This window comes from Platichthys flesus, chromosome 16, assembly GCF_949316205.1.
Source record: "Platichthys flesus chromosome 16, fPlaFle2.1, whole genome shotgun sequence".
NCBI classification, from domain to species: domain Eukaryota; kingdom Metazoa; phylum Chordata; class Actinopteri; order Pleuronectiformes; family Pleuronectidae; genus Platichthys; species Platichthys flesus.
The window spans coordinates 3,710,092-3,734,046 of NC_084960.1; the positions used below are offsets into that span (position 1 = coordinate 3,710,092).

Genomic DNA, 23,955 nt, shown 5'->3' on the forward strand with positions numbered 1-23,955 from the left:
ATCTCCTCTCTCCTCTCTCCTCTCTCCTCTCTCCTCTCTCCTCTCTCTCTCTCCTCTCTCCTCTCTCCTCTCTCCTCTCTCCTCTCTCCTCCTCTCGCCCACAGACGTCCGTCCACCTCCTCCAGTAACTTATTGCTCTAAAGTTAGTTGCAGTATCTGAGCTGGAACACACCAGTGCAGGATGGATTACAGTGTGACTTGATGGACTGAAGGACATTTTCGCTGCTCTGGAATTGATTGTATCCAGGGACCGCCGGCCTGTGACAGCCTGACATGTGTTGTACTTGTATTTTTTTTTGGGGGGGGGGGGGTCGACCCTGTTAAAGGCTACTGGAGGAAATTCGAATGAAATCGGATGGACTCACTTCTTCTTTTGTCCAAATGAATCAGAACATGAACATTTTGTGTTTCCTCTCTTCCCCTTTGCCTCGCTTACTTCTCTTCTCACTCACCTCGGGTCACATCCTCCTTTATTCCTCATCCCTTCCTTCTTCTCGGTCTCTGCATCCTTCTCCTTCCTTCCTCGCCCCTCTCTCCAACTTTCCTCTCCCTCCATTCCCTGCAGTCCCCCCTCCTCCTCCTCCTCCTCCTCTTCCTCCTCCTCCCGTCAAACATCATACAATCCCCTCCTATCCCAATCCAGCGCACCCTCGCTCTCTCTCTCCCTCTCCCTTTATCTCTCCCTCCCTCTCTCTTTCTCCCCTTCATCTCACCTCCAGCCAGCCTGAGCTCCCTCTTCCTCCTCCTCTTCCTCCTCTTGGATCACACAGCCCGCCTGCTTTCGTGCACTTTCTCTTCTTCCTCTCTCTCGCTCTCTGTCTCTTCAAAACCTCTCACTCTCTCCACTGTCTCCTGTCTTTTATCGCTCTTTCTGTCTCTTTCTCCCCGTCTGTCCTCCTCTTCTCTTCAGCTGCCAGGAGCTCGCAGACTCTTCGCTCTTCCTTCAACCAGTGAGGACACAGAAGCACTCGGGACGAAGACTCTGTCGCTGGAGGTAAGTGACTGTGAGCGTGTGTGAGTGTGTGTCTGTGAGTGTGTGTGTGAGTGTGTTAGTGTGTGCTGGACATTCACCTTACCTGCATCAGCTGAGAAAGACAGATGTTATGCAGCAAATGGAAAAGTGGCAGTACGATGAAAAATGTGAAAGGGGACCAACTGTTATAGATGACGAAGGTGATGAAGATGATGAAGATGATGAAGATGATGATGATGATGATGTAAAGTGAGAGAAAATAATGGGAAAGAAAGAGACTGTGATGCAGTTGTCTCATTCGACTGCATAAACCCAGACAAAAAAAAGAGTCTGAGAGAGTTGAAGAAGAAAAGAGAAGAATAGAAAAGATAAAACAAACCATCACATTAATAATGAACAGCCCGATGGAGAGAGAGAGAGAGAGAGAGAGAGAGAGAGAGAGAGAGAGAGAGAGAGAGAAATATTCAGGGCAAAAAACGAGAACTGGATGCTGATGTTCTCCTGCTGTGGCGCCTCCCTCCTCCTCCTCCTCCTCCTCTTCCTCCTCCTCTCCCGTAAAAATCCCATTCACAAACAGGACCTGAAAACACGGGATGGTGATTGGTTCCCCGTGCGCTGTGTGTGTGTGTGAAATACAGATAGAGGTGCATGTGCTCGATGTGCTCATGTGTGGCTCACACTCAGACTTCAATGCAGCTGCAGGTTGCGCGTTTGCTTACACGTTATTATCTCCAACACACAGTCCGTGCCACACAATGATGCAGAGACGCTGAGTGACGGACAGACACACACAATGAGGTTTTGGTGCATTTGAATCTGTGAGTCCAGTTTCCCTTTGGCTCAGGATAACGTCACGCTGATGTGGTCACGGTCCGGGGCCTGAGTGGTGATTGTGCATTGTCTTCTCCTTTACCTCCTAACAAATGTCTCCCTCGTTGCGTCATCCTTCCAGATTGTCACCGCCGGCTCCGGCTCAATCTCAGCGCCTCCATCAGCCCTCCTAGATTAACAGCTGTCCAAACAGCGCCGGGCTCCTGCCTCTGCCGTGGTGGTGAATTAGAAAGGGACATTTGTTTGGGCACGTTGAAGGACAGGGAGGTGATGAAGAAGGGAGAGAGGAGGTGAGACAGGGAGGAGGTGGAGGAGGAGGAGGAGGAGGGGACTTCGGAGACCATCTCAGGTGACAAAGACAGATAAAGGTGATTGAAGGGATAAAGTGGATTGAAAAATGGGAAAAGAAATGTGCAGAATAAGCTTGACGGGGTGTCACACGAAGTGTCACACAATGATGATATAAATGAAAATAAAACACATTGTTGAGATGTTAAAAACGACTTATGTCAAATAAATCTTTCTATTATCAAGGAAAGTAAATAAATAGAGAAAACCTGTGGGCCCATAACCAAACCCTGAGGTACACCGCAAGTAGATTAATTGACATAAAATGATTTTCTACAGAAAGATGCCAATCTGAATGATTGGATATGAACCATCTTCTCCCCAGGTCAATAACAAGCAGAACACTATATAATGCAGCCTTTACAATAACTATCTACAGCCCCCTCTGGACCTATGCCCTTACAATGTTAAACCCACACATCGTACGTCCATGTAAACTCTGGCACCAAATCCCTGTTAGATATAAAAGTCAGGTGTGATGCATGGTGGCGTAACTTCTCCTGATTTCACAGGATTTCAGTGATTAAACGAGCGTTGAGCTCCGTGGAGCGTGAAATACCCAGGTGTGATATGGTGCCCCTGCGAGGGGGAGGGGGTTGGGGGGGTGCGAACAATGTGGCTATGGGAGAGATAATGGTTTTGCACATCTGTGTGTGATTCAGAAGACTGAGGACATGGAGAGGGACAGGTGAATGTGAGAAGGACGGAGGGAGAATAAAGACAAGCTGTGCTCTGCAGGTCTGTGCGGTACTGAAGCGTAAGGAAGTGTGAAGGAGGAATTTAGGAACAGTGTCAGGGGGACAGGGACAAGTGGACGAGTGTTTGTGTGTGTGTGTGTGTGTGTGTGTGTGTGCGTGTTGACAATGTGTGCTGATTATTAAAGCCTCTGATTGACTGCAGGAGATCGAGTGCTGCTAAATGCTGGTTTGAGGAGGCTCTTGTGGCCTCTCAGCCGAGATGAAGGAAATGAGGATTCACCTGAGTCTCCTCCACACTGACATGGTATAAAATCTTATATATATTCATGCTGTGTTTGTTTCAGGTTCAGAAAATAGTTGTCGGCAACCAAATGGACAACCTAAGTTTTAAAATAAAAATAAAATACACACAAACACAGTAACTGTATTGTCACACCGCACACATCTGTCTCCTGTGTGGCTGAAGACCTGATTCAAAACACAAAGAAAACAGCAGCACCGGTGGTTGTTATTCATATATGTATAGACACAGCGTGTTTGTGTGTATTGTTGGGAAGCCTGTCTTTTGTTCTGTTCCTGCTTTTCTCCACTGGCAGTCTATTTTCACTCCTGTTCATTGTGTAGAGATTGTGAGCGTGAGTAGGATGGAAACCTGCCAGTGAGTGGACTGGAACGGGCAAAATTGGAAAATGTGGATGTGAGGTTGTTCTGTATGGTTCCGTGATCTTTGGTGAGGGACCATCAGGAACCTGCTTCTCTTTGGTCGTCATCACTCCCATTATCTTCTCCCTTTAAACTTAAACCTCTCTCGTCAGCGTTAATGTTCCTCTCCTCATTCTGCACGTCCACCGCCACCTGTGAGCTGACGTACGACTGTGAGATACCTTGTGTTGCTGAGCATATGGTCCCTGCACAGCTTCTCCAGCACTTGAGGAGAGGTTGTCTGGATAATTAAAACATCGTTCCCAGCCACGGGACAGAGGACGCTCGTGGAGAACTTGCGATTTTGCCACGAAAAGCACAATTAACCTGATGTTCAGGGCCCCTGTTAGAAGGCTTTAATTAAGATGTTTAATGTCTGCACTCCTCCAACAACACAACACGCACGTTAACACATGCCCCTGATAGCGTGATGGCCCTAAACAGAAGGCTGTGATCGGCGGACAGGTTCTCTGTGTCTGGTGAGTCTTCACTGCCAAGGTCAAGGACAGATGTTGTGTGAGGCGGCCGGCATCTGGGGAGCGCTCGTCGGTCTCCCCGATACACAGGCTGATCAGTGAGCAACATGCCTGATGCTGCCGAGCTGGGCTTATTATCATAGTGTGTGTGTTAGTGTGTGTGTGTGTGCCTGCAGACACGTGTGTGCATATGTATGTGACAGTTGGGATGCGTGTGGAGCGTCCTGCTAATGTGGAATTATGAGCTTCAACAATGACCAAGGGGCATCAGATCTGTAATAAGTTATCTGTAGCGTTGTGTGTGTGTGTTTGTGTGTCTGTCTGTCTGTGTGTGTGTTGGAGAGAAGTTGTATGAAGGTGTTGCACATTATCACCATGAACAAAAAGGTCTCAGGTGTTACAAGATTGCAAAAACTGCATTAGTTTAAATGCCTTTGGTTAATGGGTGTACTTCCTCTTTCTTTTTACACTGCAGATTATCTCTCTCATGCAGTAAATGCACACAGACACGCACACACACACACACACACACACACACACACACACACACACACACACACTCACAAGCGGATATGGTTAAAGAGTAACTCAGCCTTTTTGCAAATGTTCTGTAGGCAAATCACGTTCTCTTTCCCCCGGAGGGAGAACTTGGGTCCAAAGGTTGTTTGAGCTATTTGAAGGATTGGACGTTTGTCTATGCACAGCGGTGTCAGAAGTGTGAGTATTTTTACCGAGGTCAATAAGTCCACGCTAACTTTAGACCGTCACTGAGGTCAGCGCGGTGCCACAGGAGTCAGCCCATTTCCAATTAGGAAACCCGCGACCTCTTAAATGAGATCATTAACGAGGCCCCGGTCAGGTGGGAGCGAGGACGAGCACAGACGGATGAAGACTTTTCTTATTTTAGAGCTTGGGCGTTTTTTTTTTTTTTTTGTTCGTTAACGAAAGTAAGATTAAAAAGGGATGATGATGATGTGACCCATTTTGTCAAAGCCACTTAAAGCCTCTATCTTCAGGGAACAAAGTGATGGTATAAATAGATTCACACTGGTTCTCAAGCAGTGATTTGTCTTACGGTCAAATTTACTCGGTCAACAAATGTAACGAAATATAAAGTCTTATAACATACGTCATTAAAAGCCTGAATGAGACCCCCCATCACTGACAGCAGAGGATCTATAAGTGTTAGACATCAGCACCTTAATGTATTCAACTAATACTCTACACCATAACATGGAAAATAGCACAGAATGGTTCTATTAAAGGAATACATCATATATCTTTAAGAGATATTTCGGGAAACATGCTGTATCACTTTCAGATGAGAAAACTGAAACCACTCTCAGATCTGTATGGTAAACCTTATTCTTGCTCTTCCTCTTCTTCTTCTTCTTCTTGTTCTATTTGTTCTTGTTCTTGTTCTTGTTCTTGTTCTTGTTCTTGTTCTTGTTCTTGTTCTTGTTCTTGTTCTTCTTGTTCTTGTTCTTCTTGTTCTTGTTCTTCTTGTTCTTCTTCTTCCTCTTCTTCTTCTTCTTCTTGTTCTATTTGTTCTTGTTCTTGTTCTTGTTCTTGTTCTTGTTCTTGTTCTTGTTCTTGTTCTTGTTCTTGTTCTTCTTCTTCTTCTTCTTCTTCTTCTTCTTCCACCTCACAGACATGAGTAGTCTACATCCATCTTCTCATATGATCCTCCACAAAAACCTATTCTTCAAAATGCCAAACCATCCCAACCACAATGCAACTGTTTCTCCCATTAATAACGTATTCGAATGAATCTGGATTGTTCAAAAGGAGTGGAGTGGTTCTTGGCTCCCAGTACAACAGGAGAGACAAAGTGGGAAAAGCCCTGCGGTGCCCAGTATGCAAAGCACGGTTATCTTAAAACAGCTCGAGCTAATGTGGAGCAACGAAGTGTCACTGGTCAGAGGGAACTGCATTATCCTGCCCTCGGAGTGAATGACAGCTCATCTGAATGGCAGAGATTAGGCCAGATGAGCTGCGAAGCTTTGGTCTTGCGGAGCCGCATTCGTTCTGAACAATATCCATCAATCCCAGTTGAGTGTCAGATCCCAGTTCACATCGCGATGCCCCTCAGGAACAAAGGCCAGGACTCTGATGGTGGAGAACTCTTACTGCCATTTATCACTTTCTTACTCTCGTGACCTTCATTTCCAATCCCCGACTCTACGTTTCATTTAATCCTCTTCCCCTCATCCATTCTCTCTCTTCCCTTCCTCCATCCCTTCATTATCGGTCGCTCTGCTACTTGATTCCTTAATGAAAGTTTCCCAAAAGAGTGAGGGGCTGAGGATTTGGATCCTTCCATCCACAGACCCAACACCGAAGCCAAACGCCTCCTCTCTCCTTCTCTGTCTCGAACAAACATACTGATTACAATTGATAGTTCAAAGTTAATGGAACAATGCAAATGGATGTAATAGCATCACAAATTGAGGAATGTTTTTCGTTGTTTTCCCGAGCTGCAGCCCTGAAGTTATAAACCGCCCTCCCTGCACGGCAGCCTGATGTGTTTAGAAACCTGATTAAAACTCAAATAGAGTTTTGCGACACAGAGTGAATTTGCAAAACAACAAACCCGTCAAACACTCGGTGGAGTTGAAGTCATTAAAACACTTCGTCTCAGCCGCACAGATCGACGTGCCGACTGTTTCTGTGAAGTCTGATTTGAAAATACTTTGCAGTTCTGCTCCTCCCTGGCTGTTATTTGAATAAATACTACTTAGTCAACATTGCCGTAAAAATACAAAACATATAATGTCCGAGTGAGCTCATGTGAGAAGACAGCAGGATATTCACAGCGAGCGAATGAGGACAAACGCAAAACTGAAAAATTGAAATCCAGACGATCACAAAAACATTTCAGGATTAAATAAAGGAGCCACAGACATAGATAATGCAGACATCCAGATTGGAGACATTTTAACTGACACCAGTGTGGATGGATGGACATATAAAACATAAGCATAGGGTTTCTGCAGTGGAATGAACAAGTAACCTCCAGAGTCTGGACTCCATTGTCCGGACGTTTTCTGGAATTCGTGTGAGAAAATGTGTACGACCAATTATGTTGGTTATTCTCAGGAGGCAACAGGAAGCTATAGCAGTGTGATACACTTTACTCCACATGAAGAGAAGGATCTATGCTCATTAGATTAGATTGGATCTTGAACACCTATCTGTCTCTGCACTTGTATCTTCTCTAAGTGCCCTCCTATAGATGTCTGCAGCACTTCTCTGTTCTCTTTCTGTAGCTGTAACTCAGTTCTCTCTCTCTCTCTCTCTCTCTCTCTCTCTCTCTCTCTCTCTCTCTCTTTGTGGCTTCATGACTGACTGCACATTTCTTTCCTCGATGTGAATGTGCATATTCACCCCCCCCCCCCCCCCTCCCTTCCGCCTCCAGCCCATTTTCCATCCTGGCCTTGACAAACAGGCCTGAGGGCCGTCCCGAGCACTTGAGTGTGGACCGGGCATCAGAGACAGAGCGGGGATGTGTGGTGCAGGCCCCCCCTCGGAGTGTGTGCGAGCAGTCGAGTGTGAGCTCCCACTGCTGCAAGGTCAGTGGAACGCTATCCTCCCATCTCGCAGCACTGCGGGAACCGCTGTCAGTGACAAGAGGGTTTCAGCTGCTGCCGCCGCCATTGACCAGGCATCACTGCCGGGGTTATGGAGACAGGGCGGGGAACACATACTGGCACAAACTGGCATCCGAGCGCACACTCACGCGTGTGCTCATTGCTCACTCACACAGAGGCGGAGTCACGTGTCGCACACACAAACGCGCAGGACGCCACCAGCGCCTCCCGCGGGCGTATCGATGAGGACTCGAGTTGCGATGTCTCAGACTCGGCTGAACGCATCATTAACCAACTGTGGGGATACACTGAGCGTCTATATTTAGACCACGCTAAACAACCAGCAGCAAGCGCAGTGCAGACGTATCGTGTGTCAATATTCAAACCGCTCGTGTAATGAGGCACAAAATTAGATGAACAACACGCTGCGAGATGAATGCACAATTACAAGCAGCAGCAGAAGTGAAGATCTCCACATGAGAAGCGTTTCGCCCTTTGGACTCAAGGTCAAACTCTCGTCCTGAAGAGGAAATCTGCCGACTCTGCTGGCAAACGTCCCCAGACGACCGCCTCAATGTCTAATGAATTTAACCAGACTTCAAACTGAGACTTTAACAACCCCTCCTCTCCTCTCTGCTTCTTTTTCTCCCCTCTCCCTCCCTCCCTCCCTCCCTCCCTCCTCGCAAATCACAGACATGGTCCGGAATACAAATGGAGTTTTTCCTTTCTTTATTTGGGAAGTCCATAATGCTGTAGGGCCGGGGGAGGATAGGAGACGGGGAGCGAACGTGTCCCGGCCAAAAGAAAAGAAAAGCCAGGACGACAATGAGGTGGTGTAAAGCTGCTCTGCAGACAAAAAGACGAGGGGGACAAAGAGAGGTGGAGACAGAGACACGCCGAGAGGGAGAGAATATGTGGAGATACACGAGCAGATAGAAAGACAAAAGAAAGGGGGGGGGGCACTTGAGCTGCGTTTCAAAGATTCATGATTATGCTTCAAACCAATAATGTCACTTATCCTCAGAAGCTGCACAGAACTAATTGGGAAGTTGATCCTCAGCGAGATCGACTTCAAGTGTGTGACCCTCTCACAGGGCGACGAGTCAATGACCAGATAAAAAATATAGATCAGCCAGGCTTTGACTGTCATCTGGAGGATGTAGGAGGTTAGGTCGCAGGTGTATTTGGATTTGAAGACAGGTAATGAAGCTGCTGTGTGGAATTAATTCGTTTTTCTCTTTGCCAGATGTGGTGAACCTGGCAAATACTTTACCTTCCTCCATCTTGAGGAAAACTCCTCTTTGCTATAAGTACCAAAAAATGACTGATAAATCAAACCTACGGCCAAACTATCAATCAAAATCCATGCCCACACGCTGACGGATCAGGTTTTCATCTCTCAACTCGCAGGCCTTGCTTGTGATAGTGAAGTGAGACATCAGTAGTAGAACGACGACCTGAACAGTTTCTAAAGTTTCTGAAGATTGAATTCTCCGACTGTGTTCTCTGGATTCACTGCCTCCTCGTCACCAGCAGTTAATTTCTCTTATGTCCACCTGACACCTGGACCTGTGTGTGATTTGTTAAGCTGTAGTTACACTCGCTGCAGGCTTCGTAAAAAAGAAATGTTCAGGAAACATTCAGAGAATATCAACTGTACTTGAGTGGAAGGACTTAATGTGCAGGAACAAGCATCTGTCTGCAGCGTCTCTGAAGAGCAGGACAAAGAAAGTTGTCTCTGTTCATGTCCAACACAACCAACCTGCTGTGATGCAGAACGAAGACGTGTGTCTCTGTTGTCCTGTGGCTCCTGCAGACAGACTGTGAGTCCATCAACCCTCATTCAAATCAACAGGAACAATCCAGGCTGCCACTCGCCTCGCGGACGGAAGGTTAAACTCTGTCACGACTCACTCAAGCTGCACCGGGCGACCTCACGGAACAGAAGCACGTGAGCTGCGAAAACTTTCTCCTGACTCTTTCTGACCCCATCTAGCGAGGGCTCAACCATTTTTTTGTGTGGCATTGCCGGTTAAGTGCCCGTCACAGTTTACACAAACACTCTGTGGCACCATCAGCGTCTGTCCCCTTTGATTTAGAGTCTTCCCCCTTAAGCAAAACCTGAACCCCATCACTTTACAGCAGCCCAAGGAAAAGAATAGGCCCTTACATCACGCTGCTGTGAGTCAGTCGGGCTTGACGAGGACTGCAGTACTTTAAGCAGACGCACACACACACACACACACACACACACAGACACACACAGTGGCTGCATCGTACTTTAAAGACACCTATGCTTGTTAACGTTCTCTAACAAACGGCGTCTTCGACAAACAACATTCGATAACAAGGACAAATTACAGTGTTGGAAAGTTTGCATAATAAAAAACGAGTAAGAGCATCAACTATTTCACTGTGATGCTCTTTTTTATTCTGCAACGCATGAATCCATCAGTGTCAAAGAAATGTTAGTGCACGTATGTGTGTGTGACACTGCATTTGATACATTTGTGAGTGTGTGTGTGGGTGTATATGTGTGTGTGTGCAGTATTTGTGTCGTTCTTTCATTTACATGTTTGAAGTTATGAAAGTGGCCTGAATCCTGCCAGTTTGAGTGTGCACATATGCAGTAGCTGCTCTGTCAGAGGGGCTGCAGGGTGTGTGTGTGTGTGTGTGTGTGTGAGTGCCTGCAGTGTGTGTGTTTGTGTTTGAGTGTGTGTGTGTGTGTGTTTTGGCAGCAGCCCGGCCTCCAGGCGTTCTGTCTTGTAATGCCGAAGAATAAAACAAGACAGTAAAAAGGAGGAGACAGCTCCAGAAAAGAGACGGAGGAGGAGGAATGGGGATTTGCTCGGAGTGACGTGCAGCCTGCAGGACGGACACACTGCTGAGAACACACTGTGACACAAACGTTCCAACAGCAACGCAACAGTACAAGATTCTCTCACGTTAGCAGAATTATGCAAAAACGACTCAACCAATTGCCATGACATTTTGTTTAGGGATGCAGCACGTCCCAAGGGAAGAAGCCCTTAGATGCACTTGTGTCCGTCCTGGGATGGAGATCCCTCACATGTGAGTCTCTCTGAGGTTTCTCCCCCTGTTAATAAGGAGCAGCTTTTAGATGTGTGTTTGCAGAGACCCTCTGAGATTCACTCCTGTTGTTAAAACACACAGTCAGGAGGTGAGGAGCGGATCACAGGTGAAAAGTGCAACAGATTCTCCAGCACTAATCTGCACAGTGTCAACCCCCCCGTGACAAATCTGTGAGCTTTGTTATGCATTTACCTCTGATTCCCTATTCATGTCGGCAGGATGATTGCCGGTGACATTATTTATTGTGTCACGGCGTCTCAGTTTCTGTGAAGTGGCGTTTCCATTAGGATTCTCCAGAAGACGGCTGCTCAACCTTGTTTGCAGCCTGACACGCGGTGTTTCCTAAGTCTATTCTATTTTCTGCTTGGTGGAGCAACAGAGAGGAAGAGGACACATCGATGTTTCCATTCATTCAAACTTTGTTTCATTACGCCAACAGTCATGCACGGAGAAAAATACTCTACTGCAAATACACACAGATTCAGAGCTCTGTTTTCTGGAAGAACTATTATTCCCAAGCTGTGATACTTTGGACACTTTCAATTACAAGTGTGATGAGTAAATATGTTATTTGGTAAATGGAAGTTAAATGAGTTGTTTTCATTTTTTCCTCTGCACCAAAAACCCTTTTTTATCAGATTTTCCTAAATTGAAATGACTAACGATGGGGCCATTTCCATTTTGTGATAAATGTAGAAACTGTGTAAATCTGATGTCAAGCTCCAAAAAATATCAATAGAAAAACTAATTAATTCATAAATTCTCCAACTGATTTCTACCATGAAAGATAACTTCTATTCACAACCTCCCATTCAGATACTGGGATTCCTCCTGTCTATCCCAACAAGTTATGATCGCCATTTTTACACCTCATTGAGCTCAGAGGAAAAATTATGATAGCGCAGTTTGGCAAAGTATTAATGCTGCTGTCCTTTTAATCGTCTGGAAGAATGAATCTACTTGGAATGAGAAGAAGAGGAGGAGAGGAGGAGAGGAGGAGAGGAGGAGAGGAGGAGAGGAGGAGAGGAGCAGAGTGTAATGACTTGGCAGACGACTCAGTGGTTGAGGAGATGGCGTGGAATAAAGATTTGTCACACGCAGCATAAAACCTTAGATTGTACCACGGCATGTGTGTATAAATGTGAAGTATAACTCTATATATTTGTGTTTTTCCCGCCCGTGTGTGTATATGCTTAGGGATTTGTTTTCACAGCCCCATGTTTTTGTATCAGGGTTTTGTCTGGATGAGGTACAGCAGAGGCCGACTGGCAAAACAGAGGAGAAAAGGAGCAAATGCAAGGGACAGAAAGGTTGGTGCAATGATGGGGATATAGGCTGCCGACTTGTGGTGTGTGTGTGGTGTGTGTGTGTCCTCAAATGGTCATCATTCAATGAACCACACCTGGAGTATAAGAGCCCGGCTGCTGCGGCCAAATGATCCTGCCAGAGGGGTTGGAGGAAGGGAGATAAAAGGGAGGAGAGCGGATCGGGGATTAGGGGTGAACCAAAATGTGCCAGGAAAGGAAAGGTTGATGCGACCGCCTGTAGATGTGTGTGTCACTAAAGGAAAATGAAAGCGTAAAATGAATCGCAGGAAATGGGAACAGGAGAGAGAGAGAGAGAGGGGGAGAGAGAGGGGGAGACACAGGGAAGGACGGCCAAATGAGAGAGGATGGATGGAGAGGCTGAGCGATGGATGATGCTGTTAATTTGGGTTGCAGGGACATATTGTCCGTGTGGTTTCAGGAGGATGGAGCTGAGACACGCTGACAAATGAAGGAAATTAAATTCAAAAATACAGAAAACTAAGCCAAAAACCAAGACTGCCAAGAGTGGAGGACGAGGCCAAACTGGAATTAAACATTGAAAGACAAAAGAAACAACAACACTCATAGAGGGAACAGGAAGGAGTGCGCAGGCTGGCCCCGGTTCTAATGCTTAATATATCTTTTGAAGTAGTCTAACATCATTCTGCTATCGAATGGATAAAAAGTTAAACCCAAGGACAAACCTCCCTCCTTCCCTCCCTTCCAAACCCATTCAACCAGAAAACTATCTTTCAGATTGTGTAGCTGGCACAAATAAACTGACGCAGTGTGTAAGTACCGAGGCCGTGAAGGAGCTGCATGCTGCCGCGTGTGTGTTTCCCGTCCTGGAGAGGGGCTGGAATTACTTCTTATTATCCGGCACCTTGATTGAGCAGATAGGAGATGATTAATAAGATAACCACAAAACAGGGGGAGAAGTAAAAGCCCTTGATATTTCAAATTAATTAAATGGAAATAAAAGTCCTTACTCGACCATTTAACTCGTAGATAACAACTTGTGTAACAGTATCCATCCATCCATCCATCCATCCATCCTTCTACTTATCCTGGCTCAGGTTTTGGAGATAGTGAAATCCAGGCGTTCCTGTCCCCAGCTTTCCATCTCTTCCTGGGGGATCCTGAGGTGTTCCCAGGCCAAATGGGATCTGTTCTCCCTCCAGCAGGTTCCGGGGTCGAACCACAGGGTCGAATAAGCTTCTCTTGTTCTTCATTTGAATGCAGAACCGCTCAGTAGGAAGTGTTCAGCGGCTACTTGAGATGCAAAGCGACTCGTGCTCATCGAGGCGCGACGTCTGATCGTGTCCCGTCTCACCTGAGTAGAGAACGCATGACGAGGGAAATGAGAAAGCCATCAAAGACCCAGTTGAGACTGACAGCTGCCTGCAACCAGCAGAGAGCGAGGTTTCTCCCGGGGGGGGGCTCAGATAATCTCCTTACAAATTCCAGAATCTCGAGCCTGTGGGGAATCCTCCAGAAGACAATTGGCTGCGAGCTGGAAACTTTCCGCCCATGAAACGTGAGCTCTGGATTATTTTACCTCAGTGAGAAGAATTCTTTCCTTCTCTTGACTTTAATAATTTGAAGTGTGAGTCCCCCCCCCCCCCCCCCGGACCTGCAGAGGGTCAGGCTCCACAGGATTGACGGAGAAGAATGAAAGATAATGGACGAGAGTGTCTCCCATCAGAGCGGCTGAATGTCATCAATGGTTGAGGGGACACCAGTCCTGTCACCCGACCCTTCCTGCAGCCCCCCCCCCCCCAAACCATAATCACTTGCCTCTCCTAATTACTCCCCCTGTCCATCTCCTTGTCTCCCTCTCTGCCCCCCGTCTCCCTGCTCCCCTCCTCACCTGTCACCTCTGGTTCCACGTCAGCAGCATTTATTGGCAGACCCCAGATCCAGAGCTACTACAACTCCTCTGCGTGTGTGTGTGTGTGTGTGTGTCAGTAGGTGTGTGTGAGGGGATTTGAATAAGGAAAGGAGGGAGAATGTGTCTGTGACCTTGTGTGTGTGTGTGTGTGTGTGTGTGTGAGTGTGCGTTTGTGTGTGTTACCTCCTCAGCCTCTATTAATGTCGGCGTGCAGGCGGAGAAAATGGGCAAAGTGCTCTTGATTGAACGATAAACGAAATCCTAACGAGCGGACGAGAGGTTTTGAGGTCTCCTTCTCTTTCTATCATCCATTGTTTCCTGCTCTCTCTCTCTCTCTCTCTCTCTCTCTCTCTCTCTCTCTCTCTCTCTCTCTCTCATCTTTTAATCCGTTGTTCTTCTGAGAGATGACAGGAGTGAAGGATGCCTGGAGCGCCGTACAGTAGGAAGTATTGTATGTCCTGCAGCTCTGTAGACACAGACAAACACCCACACTCACTCTCTCTCTCTCTCTCTCTCTCTCACACATACACAAAGACACACACACACACTAACACTCGCTCTCTTTCTCTCACACACACACACACTACACATGTACACAGAAGGCTGCATGGACACTGACATGCAATAGTTGCGTGTCTAATTTTTGATGCAGGCCGCTGAGCGCTGACTCCATGGGTGTAGCAGCTCCCCTTCAAAGGTCAAAGTGTTGATCATTGTGCAAGTTAGAGAGAGAGACACACACACACACACACACATACACAGACACAAACACTTCCTCTATGACGCTTGCTGGTTGAGAAAAGGGCTTTTATATGGAAAACCTCTGCTGACTGAAAAGCGTTCATTCTACTTTAATGTTGCTCTTCAAGCTTCAGAATAATAGATTCCATCACTGATTAGGTTTGTTTTTCGGTTCCGGCTGCACACACAGACTTTGATGAACCGCAACGTGAACAAATCCCACTCAGGCACATGCTCACATGCACATGCAACACAAACATTTACATCAGACCCTTAAACTGCTCAAAACAGCATCAGGTGCAGATTTTCTATATGCACATTAACAAGTCGGTCTAGAGGGACGGTTGTAGGGTAGCAGGTAGCAGGTCAGAGGTTAATGCAGAGGATTAATATATGATGAGTCATGAAATTGTGATAAGATCTTTGTGTGAACGGGGGTGAGGAGTGTCAGCGGGCCAAGAGTTGAGCCAGAGGCGGACAGAGACACATTCGGTGGAGGTTGTTTGATCTAAAGCAAGCCGAGCATGAAGGCATGAGGAAAGAAACAACCAGTGGATGAAGCTGGATCCTGAGGCTGTTGGATGAAGGAGAACTCGACTGAAAAATAACTTCCTGAAAACGTCTCTTTTCTTTTCTCCATATCAATATTTGAGGTGCCCGATGCTCAATCTTTTTAAACTTTCCATTAGCTGAATTACACTGGATGAATTCTTCTCTAGATCACAAAGGAAAACATCCTGCAAGACAAAAGCAACTCGATAGTAAAATAGTTCCTAAGTCATTTCCCAGAAATCGTTGAGGGACATTGAATACGAAGGAGGCGCCACCACGGGTCAGGATGTGTTTGAGCAGGTTGTTTTGGATAAAACCATCTGCTAATAGCATCATCATCATCATCATCTGACATCAGACGTAAGCCAATGCTTAAGAGAGGGTTCAATCGTTTGTATCGTCTGCAAAGAAGTTATTGCCCCAAATATTTGCTATTAACACATTATACCAACAAATATCCGAGAGTCCGTGATGGTTCAGGTGACTTGTGTTGTTCTATAATCGAGTCACGCAGAGGAGACGGAGAGAAGAAGCTTCTCTTCAGGAGATTTATTATCCTGTTTCTCTAAGAAGTCATGAATGATGCAGTTTGTTCAGAGACTCATTCAAACGGCTCAGTTATGATGACGCTCGGCACTATCTGGTCTCTGAGAGGCTCTGCAGCCGCTGTCATGAGGCTGAACCTCGTTCTGATCCAGGAATTAAGACCAAAGCATTTTCTCTCTTTTTGCAGAGCATTAATTTAAACATGGTTTGACATATTCTTGTTGCAATTAGATAAGAAGTATTTTTCTGAGCTGCAGTGACTTAAATGAAACACGTAGCTGCTGCTGCTGCTACGTGTGGTGACAGCCAATGACTTAAAGTGCAGGTTGAATGAATGGGCTTTTATCTCATCAGATCATATTGTGATTGGAGGTGTGCACTTAATAAGCAAACTCATGCTCCCATGGGACATTAGCTGGGAGTGGATCGATGCACATGAGATGCCAGTGCATTAACTTGACTTGATTATAATTCCTCTCTAATGTCAAATACCAATCTTCTCTCTCTCTCCCTGCAACACACACCACCACACGGCCCTGCATGGAGGTTATCGTGATAAAACAGGGAACATGTGCAGAACGCGCCCCCCCCCCCAATGGGCGTAGCATGCCAGATACATTTGTTCAAGCTGAATATCGTTTTACCTCAACCGTGTTTGGACCCCTTGCTAAAAGGTTGAGGCCGGGATGGAAAGTTGCCGGCACCAGGACGTGAGTTGAAGTTTAGCTGAGCAGAAAATGGGCTGTGATTGGTGGGTGAATGATGAGCACCCATGAACCTACCAGCAGCTGACAGCTTGTGACAGCTTGTATTGTTTTCGATGTGGCTAACTAGAGCTAACTGGCTAAATGAGGCAGGTGAACCATACATACGAAGGATATAAGATACTTCAACGAGACACGTTATGGACATGAATGAGCTCAGAATTAGACTGTAGACTAAACCGTTCTCACAGTGCATCGTGTACACTAATAAAGGTGCCGCCCTGCAAACTGGCAGCGTCTAGATTCTCTCACCCGAGCGAGTCCTTGACTGAAATTAGATTTTAGCTGCAATGCGGCTGGCTTTCACCACACAGCAAACTGCTGCTGGTTGGTTTGATGCGTGTTAATGGACCGTTCACCTAGCAAACCTATACCGTCCTCAAAGAGCAACTAAATGTGAGCGTGCACACCTGCAGGATGAGCGTGGAGAGCAGCCTTTAGCGTGAGGTCACCAAGTCGCCCTTGGATTAACAGAGGTGCACGGGAACGTCAGGTGACAGACACACTTTGTTGGTTATTATCATAGTGTGCGGCTCGGGCCACTGATGGGATTCAAGCTGGAGAGGATTTAAAATGTGGGATTATCTTCAAATGCTTATTTTTCCATTGCCTGATATTGGTGATTTGTTGGAATTCAACAGACTCCCCCCCCCCCCCCCCCACACTCACATAGCGAGCACATTGCCCTGCGTGTACGCTGAACTTCAAGGTCAAGTGCTTTTAGAACACGCATGTGCTGCTGTGTGTGTGCAACCTCATATATGTTGGCAAATGTCTGTAGGTGTTTATATGCTGTGGGAGTGGGAGGAGGGTTACATACAACATACATGCTGATGCGTGTCCTGATGCATGTAGACACATGTGCGTGTGTAAGAAGCAATTTCCTCATTATTATTTCTCCCTGCGGTAAATCTTCTCAGGGGAAACACCGGACTCTTCTCCTGCTTGTAGAGATAATGGGATTTTTCAAGTTACACAATATTTTCAATTAAGCCACTAATCAATGTGTTTGCTGGAGTCGGAACAGATGATTGTTCCCCACATCAAATAGTTTAATGGGCTGCATGAACCATTACTCAGCCTTTCATTTGTTTACAGCACCGTCCCTGCCCACATCTCACGAGTCATGATTCACACTGGGTTTAATGTAGGCATTCCACATTAGAATCCAGTAACTACACAGGGGTTTTGCATATCTCCAGAACCATTCATCTTCTAACTGGTGAGCAGCTCTTTGTGCAGCTCCATGGTTCTGTGATCGGAGTCCAGCAGCAGGTCTTTATCCCTGCAGGTCGTTTTTTTCAGAGAGAAAATTAACAAAGGCCAAACAAACTTGCAGGTTCAGAATGGAGACGGCACTAGTTTCATATAATTACCTACAATTTATAACATCTAATAAGATTTGAATTGTAAAATAAAAAGTAGGAAATCATTAATGATCAATTATCATGTATATTATGGTGGGAAAGGCGTGTGTGTATTTGGTATATGTATGAATATCCAAACTACCCATTGATTGAAAGAAAAAAATATATATATTATAGTGAGATCATATTTAAATTATGAATGTATTATTATTTATAGAAAATCCTGTATATTCCTTAACTCATAATTTTTATAGGATTTGTGTCCCACATGTCTTCTGATAAACTCCTTTCACTTCCTGCAGCTTTCAGATCTTATCTTTCAAAACCATTTTCCATTTCTTCCTTTAAATGAAATAAAACAATTCCTCCCATTATAAAGCCAATTTATGGAGCTGGGAGTCAGGGTCGGTTGGTTGCTTGTCACCACATGTAAATCCTCTACAGACGCCACTGACCACAGACACGCTCCTGACTTTTATTAACTGACGATATCTTTCTCCTTTTGTAAATTTAATTATGCCCTCACATCTCCAAGAGTTTCCACTCGACAAGTTGTGCTCTACCTCCCTCAGAATCCTCCAGTCGTCTACTGTTCCTGTTGATGTATTCTAGTTCATAACTTTCTAAACTTTATCAAATAGTTTTTCCTCCTCTTCTCTATCTCTCAGTCTTTGACTCATGATCACTATCTGGATGCAGGAACTTGTATTTTCACATCCATTATCTGTAGGTTTGTCTCTTGTCTGTATGTGTGTGTGTGTTTGTTACTACATCATCTGTGACTGTTCTTTTCTGCTGGTAATGTTCTTTAACATCTGTTTGTGCGCTCTGGATATAAAACACATCAAAGGAAAGCAGAGGAATAGAAGCTGCCGGCTTCTGACGGCCCTGCAAGATACAATGAGGATGATTTTCACTGCACCACAATCCCAAAATGTAATAACCAATGTGAGGGCAGTGTCCAAATCGAATCCTGACTAATCGTAGTTACATCTAAATTACATCTGCTAGGTCCTAATTTAGTCCAGAGGTAAGCAAACCGGAACCAGGTTTAAGGAAGAGATTCGATTTCACCTCTATCTCTCCGGAGAGAAATTATCAAAATTAGGTTTTTACCCACGCTCGTCTCTGTGTGGCAAAAAAATGTAAATCACACAGCTTCATGTTAGTCGTGTTTATTTAGCTTTTCAACCATCTGATGTTAAATCCTCATACATCACAGAGGGGTGATCTGACTCCTCATGCTCCTCAGCAGTCAGTTGTAAAAGTGTGTGCACCAGTATCTACACACACGTAGGTCTCAATTATTTACAACAACCTACGGCAGAGTGTGTAATGATGAGACTATAAACAAAATGAGATGGAAGGAAACTCTTCAGGCAGACACCAAACCACACAACGATGATGATCACAGTGGAGATGTAGTGATGCTAGTGAGAGAGATGAAAGTGATAAAGACACAACTGATGATGACAACGACAACAACAAGAAGCTCAGAGAGAGCCGACACCACTCAGACAGATCTCTGCAGTCAGCGGACCCAGAGATGGATGAATGACTTCTGTCTCCTGCTGCCACACACGTACATCTTCCTGCAACAAATCCTCTCTTGCTGTGAGCAGCCGTTGGACTCGTCTTTTTGTCCTCTGTCTTGTTATCTTCTCCTTGTCAGGACATCAGTCTTCTGATGCGTCTCGAGTCGGGTCAATCCCTCTCTCTGTCCTCGGAGTCTCTCGGTATCTTTGTGCCTCTGTCGGAGGGCGTGTGCCCCCCCGGAACCTTCAGGCCCTGCAGCGAGGACGGCTTTCTTTCTTAAATCACAATGAGCCTGATGTGTGAAGCTTTGTATCTTCACAGGATCTGATTATTTAGAGGAGGAGGCGAGAGATTTGCTTTAAACACACAAAGAACAACGATGAAGCAAGTAAACAAAACACACAAGGACGCACACGCACAAAAAAAATGACAGGAGAGAAGATTGGATTTCCTAATAACAGGCGAATGAGTCCTCTCCCGTCTCACCCTCTCTTTTGGCTGTCAGCAGATCCCCCCCCCCCCCTCAGCCGTCTATCTATGCCATCTTTTCCGTTTTTCTTTTATTCACATATCTTCATTTTTCTTTTATTCATATTTTCACTCTTTTCATGTTTCCTTCACCAGTCTCCGTCTCCTCCGGTCCTTTCTCCAAGTGAGAGAGACAAATGGAAAAAGAAAACCGCTGAGACACAGTGATATACTGGTGCGTGTGTGTTTGTGTGTGTGTGTGTGTGTGTGTGTGTGTGTGTGTGTGTGTGGGGGGGGGTGACGTCCCAATAACTCTATTCTCTCTTTCTATGTCGCGGGAAAACTTTTGTAATTTCTTTTACAAATTCACATATTGATGGTTTGATGGAATTATTTTTGTCTTGCAATAGAGTGGATTTGTTGATAGAATACTAAGTAAAGAAAGGATTTGCAATTTGCTTCTGAGGCACTTTTTACCTCATTTGTTGAAATCCACTTGCCTACCTGAGGGCACCCTGTCCATTTTCAGCCAGGGAGACAAACTGGGCCAGAAGTACGTGAGTAATGGAAAAGTTGGCTTATAGCAGTTGTCAGGCCGTGTGCATTCACATCTTAAGGGTGTAGCTTTGAAGAGATGGCTGATGGGAGGAGGAGGGGGGGAGGGATGGATCGGTTCTGGCCTGCTCTCGCTCGCTTGTCCTGGATTTCCAAACCTTCAGCTTTAACGGTTTCCCTCGTATCAATAGTGGCGCGTGGACTCTCCCCCCAAACGGCCGCTGACATCATTGAAGTATAAGCACCACAACAACATCTAAAGAGCACGCGTTAAATCAAAATGCTTTTTCATATCCAGGCTTTGGTTCCCGTGAGATATCCTCACACTGAAGCTTGTGTGTTTGCTTCAGCATTTCTTCAACCCTATCTTTTTCGCTATCACGTCCCTCTATCATGTCCCTCTATCACGTCCCTCTATCACGTCCCTCTATCACTTCACTGACGTCTCCGCACTCGACCGCCGCTCCGATCCAGATCAATCAAACAGATTGACTCCATCAGAAAGCAAAAACCCTGTGGAGAAGAAAGATGCTGAGGGCGGGGATCTGCTCCAGCTGCATAATGTGATCAGCTGTGAGGACGATGCCTCTCTGCTGAGCGGAGGCAACCTGCTGGGGACTTCAAGCCTTTGGAGGACTTATATCAGAAATTGATATTATATATAATGAATTTCTTTTAAATAGTACTAAATCCTTATTTCACTGGGGAACGAGACGTGTTATACAAACACATAAAGGGACAACGTGAATGCAAAAGTCACAAGACAAAGATGTTTATACTTGAGATGTGAGGGAGTTCTTATTCGTCTTATTAACGATCGATGTGGTGAATCCTCGCTTGAGCTCCAACGGAAAAATCAACACATTTAGATGGTAAATTCCTCAGTTAACCAAAGAAGTGAGTTTCCACATTCATATTCCAGTCAGCTCAGCCAAGTGCCTCGCATCACCCTTTAAAAACCATCTTTAAAAATCTCATTCTGAGCCGGAGTCTCATAAGTAATCACACAAACCCAAAGTCTCTGTAATGGAAGTGATGCACGGATAATCTGAAGCAGTGGGACGACTGGGACTCAAATTCTTATGCTGCTCGACTCATAGGAGCATGAGTTGGGTGTTAAGTATACGAGCTGTTGACTTTGCTGAAAGGAGCAGGATTCCATTTTGTCTGCGGCAGCAACCCCTGATGGTTTTTCTTTCCCAGGCCAGAGGTGCACAGGCTTATGTCTCTGTCTCATTTCAGAGTCTTATCCCTTCCCCCACCTGAGTCCATGCCCCATCTCACATCAACACATTCATCCAGCCCTCCACCACATCACCGCTCTCATCCTTCGCTTCTTACTTTCCTCTTTTCCTCTGTCTGCATTCCTCTGTTAATTCCTGCTCCCTCATCACGCACATCTCTCTCCCTCCCAGCATCGCTTGTCATTCCTCCATCAGCCCCCCCAGTCCCCCTGCCGAGCCCCTTGTCAGACCTGCAAGAGACACATCACAGGATCAAGGGAACCCCCCTCAGCAGGCCTTTGGCTGCTGGAGAAAGGGATGAGGGAAGATTCAGCGGGAGGGAGAGCAACGCCTGTCACAAGGCTGCATCACATTATAAGAGCAGCTGATGAAGAGGAGCGGCATGAAGTGGTTAGAAGAAGATTCACGACTATTAGGAAACGATACTTCAGTGGGACTGGGGGGGGGGGGGGGGGGGGGGGGTTCTGTTCCGGGGACAGGTTCTGAGGGGAATTCAGAGCAGCGGACAGAAAGATAAAGGTTTATAATTCTAGACGGAACAACATGATCGTGAGCTAGAGCGGCATCAATAACCATCTCTGACAAGCCCGTTAAATTCAAGCTGCTTCAAAATGCACACACTCATGAATATCACTCACCCATTACTTTCTGATTTGTGATTTAGTAAAGTTGCATTCGTCTTTTGCAAATGATTTTGCATCCATGTAAAAACCAGTGTGTTACCTCTCTATTTCTATTCATTTCTATTAAAAGAAAAGTCACAACTTTAAACAAATAACCTGTCTCGTTGTTTCTCTGGGGAAAATATTTTCCAGTACAAAACATTTAATGATTACGTTGCGTACATAATAAATCTCTGACATTTTTAAATTGATCGTTTCTAAAAATCATCCAATATCAATGAAAGGTTCGTCATAAAACCTGCAGCGCTCTCATAAACACAAAGCCAAGACAGTAACTGATATAAAATCACCTCCAGAGGACACTGATCCCTGCTACACGCCCTCTCAGACACATAAACATTCACAACACAGGCCCGAAACTCAAGAACAGCATAAATCCATCCCTCCCTTTTTTTATGGCTTCCACGTACAGTCAGAGGCTCTGAGGTCTGGTATCGGCCTCTGGCAGCTAAAGCTCGCTAAAGGTCAATGCGAGAGGCTCTTAGTAATGCCAGTGGTGGAAACAGCTGATGTTTGCTGTGATCTATAATCACTACACATATGGAGGTGAGCCTCGGGGGAGGAGTCCTGGGCCGGGTGTGCTGCACTCTCCCAGATGGGACGTACCACCTGCCAATAGCTGTGTGTGTTATTGTCGGGTTATAGTAATAAAGAGTAATGAGGCCTCTTTGCAGGGTTCTATCTCAGCAAAGTTACAATGTCCCGTATAGTTGATGAGAGAAGATTTGCTGGAACTCTGATTATGTTTGTCTGGCTATTAACTTTACACATTTCTCAGTGTTTTGTTTGATTCAACTTCTTTGGCAAACTGATCTAATGGAGCTTTACTGGGAGAGTATCAGGAGGAGTTTATCTTCTCTAAACAATGGGCTGACTGCAAAGCCAACACTAGTGAATATGATGGGAGGCCTGTCAAGCTTTGCTTTCCACCATATGTCCATGTGAGATTTGTTGCAAGTCCACAACACAGTTTGACAGAGTGGGCAAATGCCCCAAATCCCTCAAGTGGCCGTGCACTGAATCCGAGAGTCCACAATCTGTCCGAACCTCCTCCAGCCTTCTGCCTGGGCTCTCACCAAGAGGCTGAGCTGTGTGATGCTCCTGTGATTCAAGGATATCATAAGGGGACAGGCTGTTTCTCCCATTCACCTCCTTCCAGTTCCAGGTTTGAGCACATGAGAGTTGAGGTCCTCCAGATGAACTAGAGAGTATTCAGATCGTGCCCTCTCCAGGAAGATACTCTCGACTGCTCTTAACTGTATAAAGCTCAGTCAGATTCTTCCCCTTAGCAGCTTCCAGTCGCACAGAGAACAACCCTCTTACACTCCGGAGAGACGTCCAACACAGCAGCACTTAGAGCTTGTGAGTGTCCACATATCTGCCAGGACCTCCAGCTAACTCTCAAACAGGATTGAGGCCGTCCCCTCTGCAAGAGCTTGGTCTCAGAGACAAAGTGGTGCAAAGTGGTGTGCTCATGCAATTTCTTCAGGATGTGGCCAGTCACCTTATTCTTTACTGGTAAGCTCCTTTCCCAGGTCCGAGTCCAGAGGGGAACCACAGTTTCTCATGCTATCCAGGTTCATGCTTATA

At 45.8% G+C, this 23,955-nt stretch overlaps 1 protein-coding gene across 1 annotated transcript in view; it reads left to right on the forward strand.

The window, feature by feature from the left end:
- The first annotated feature begins 705 nt into the window (after positions 1 to 705).
- Positions 706 to 23,955, forward strand: part of pvalb6 (parvalbumin 6) — a 31,366-nt gene continuing 8,116 nt past the window's right edge. The window contains exon 1 of the mRNA XM_062407859.1: positions 706 to 994. The gene's annotated coding sequence lies outside the window, so the exon portion shown is untranslated. The remainder of the gene's footprint in view (positions 995 to 23,955) is intronic.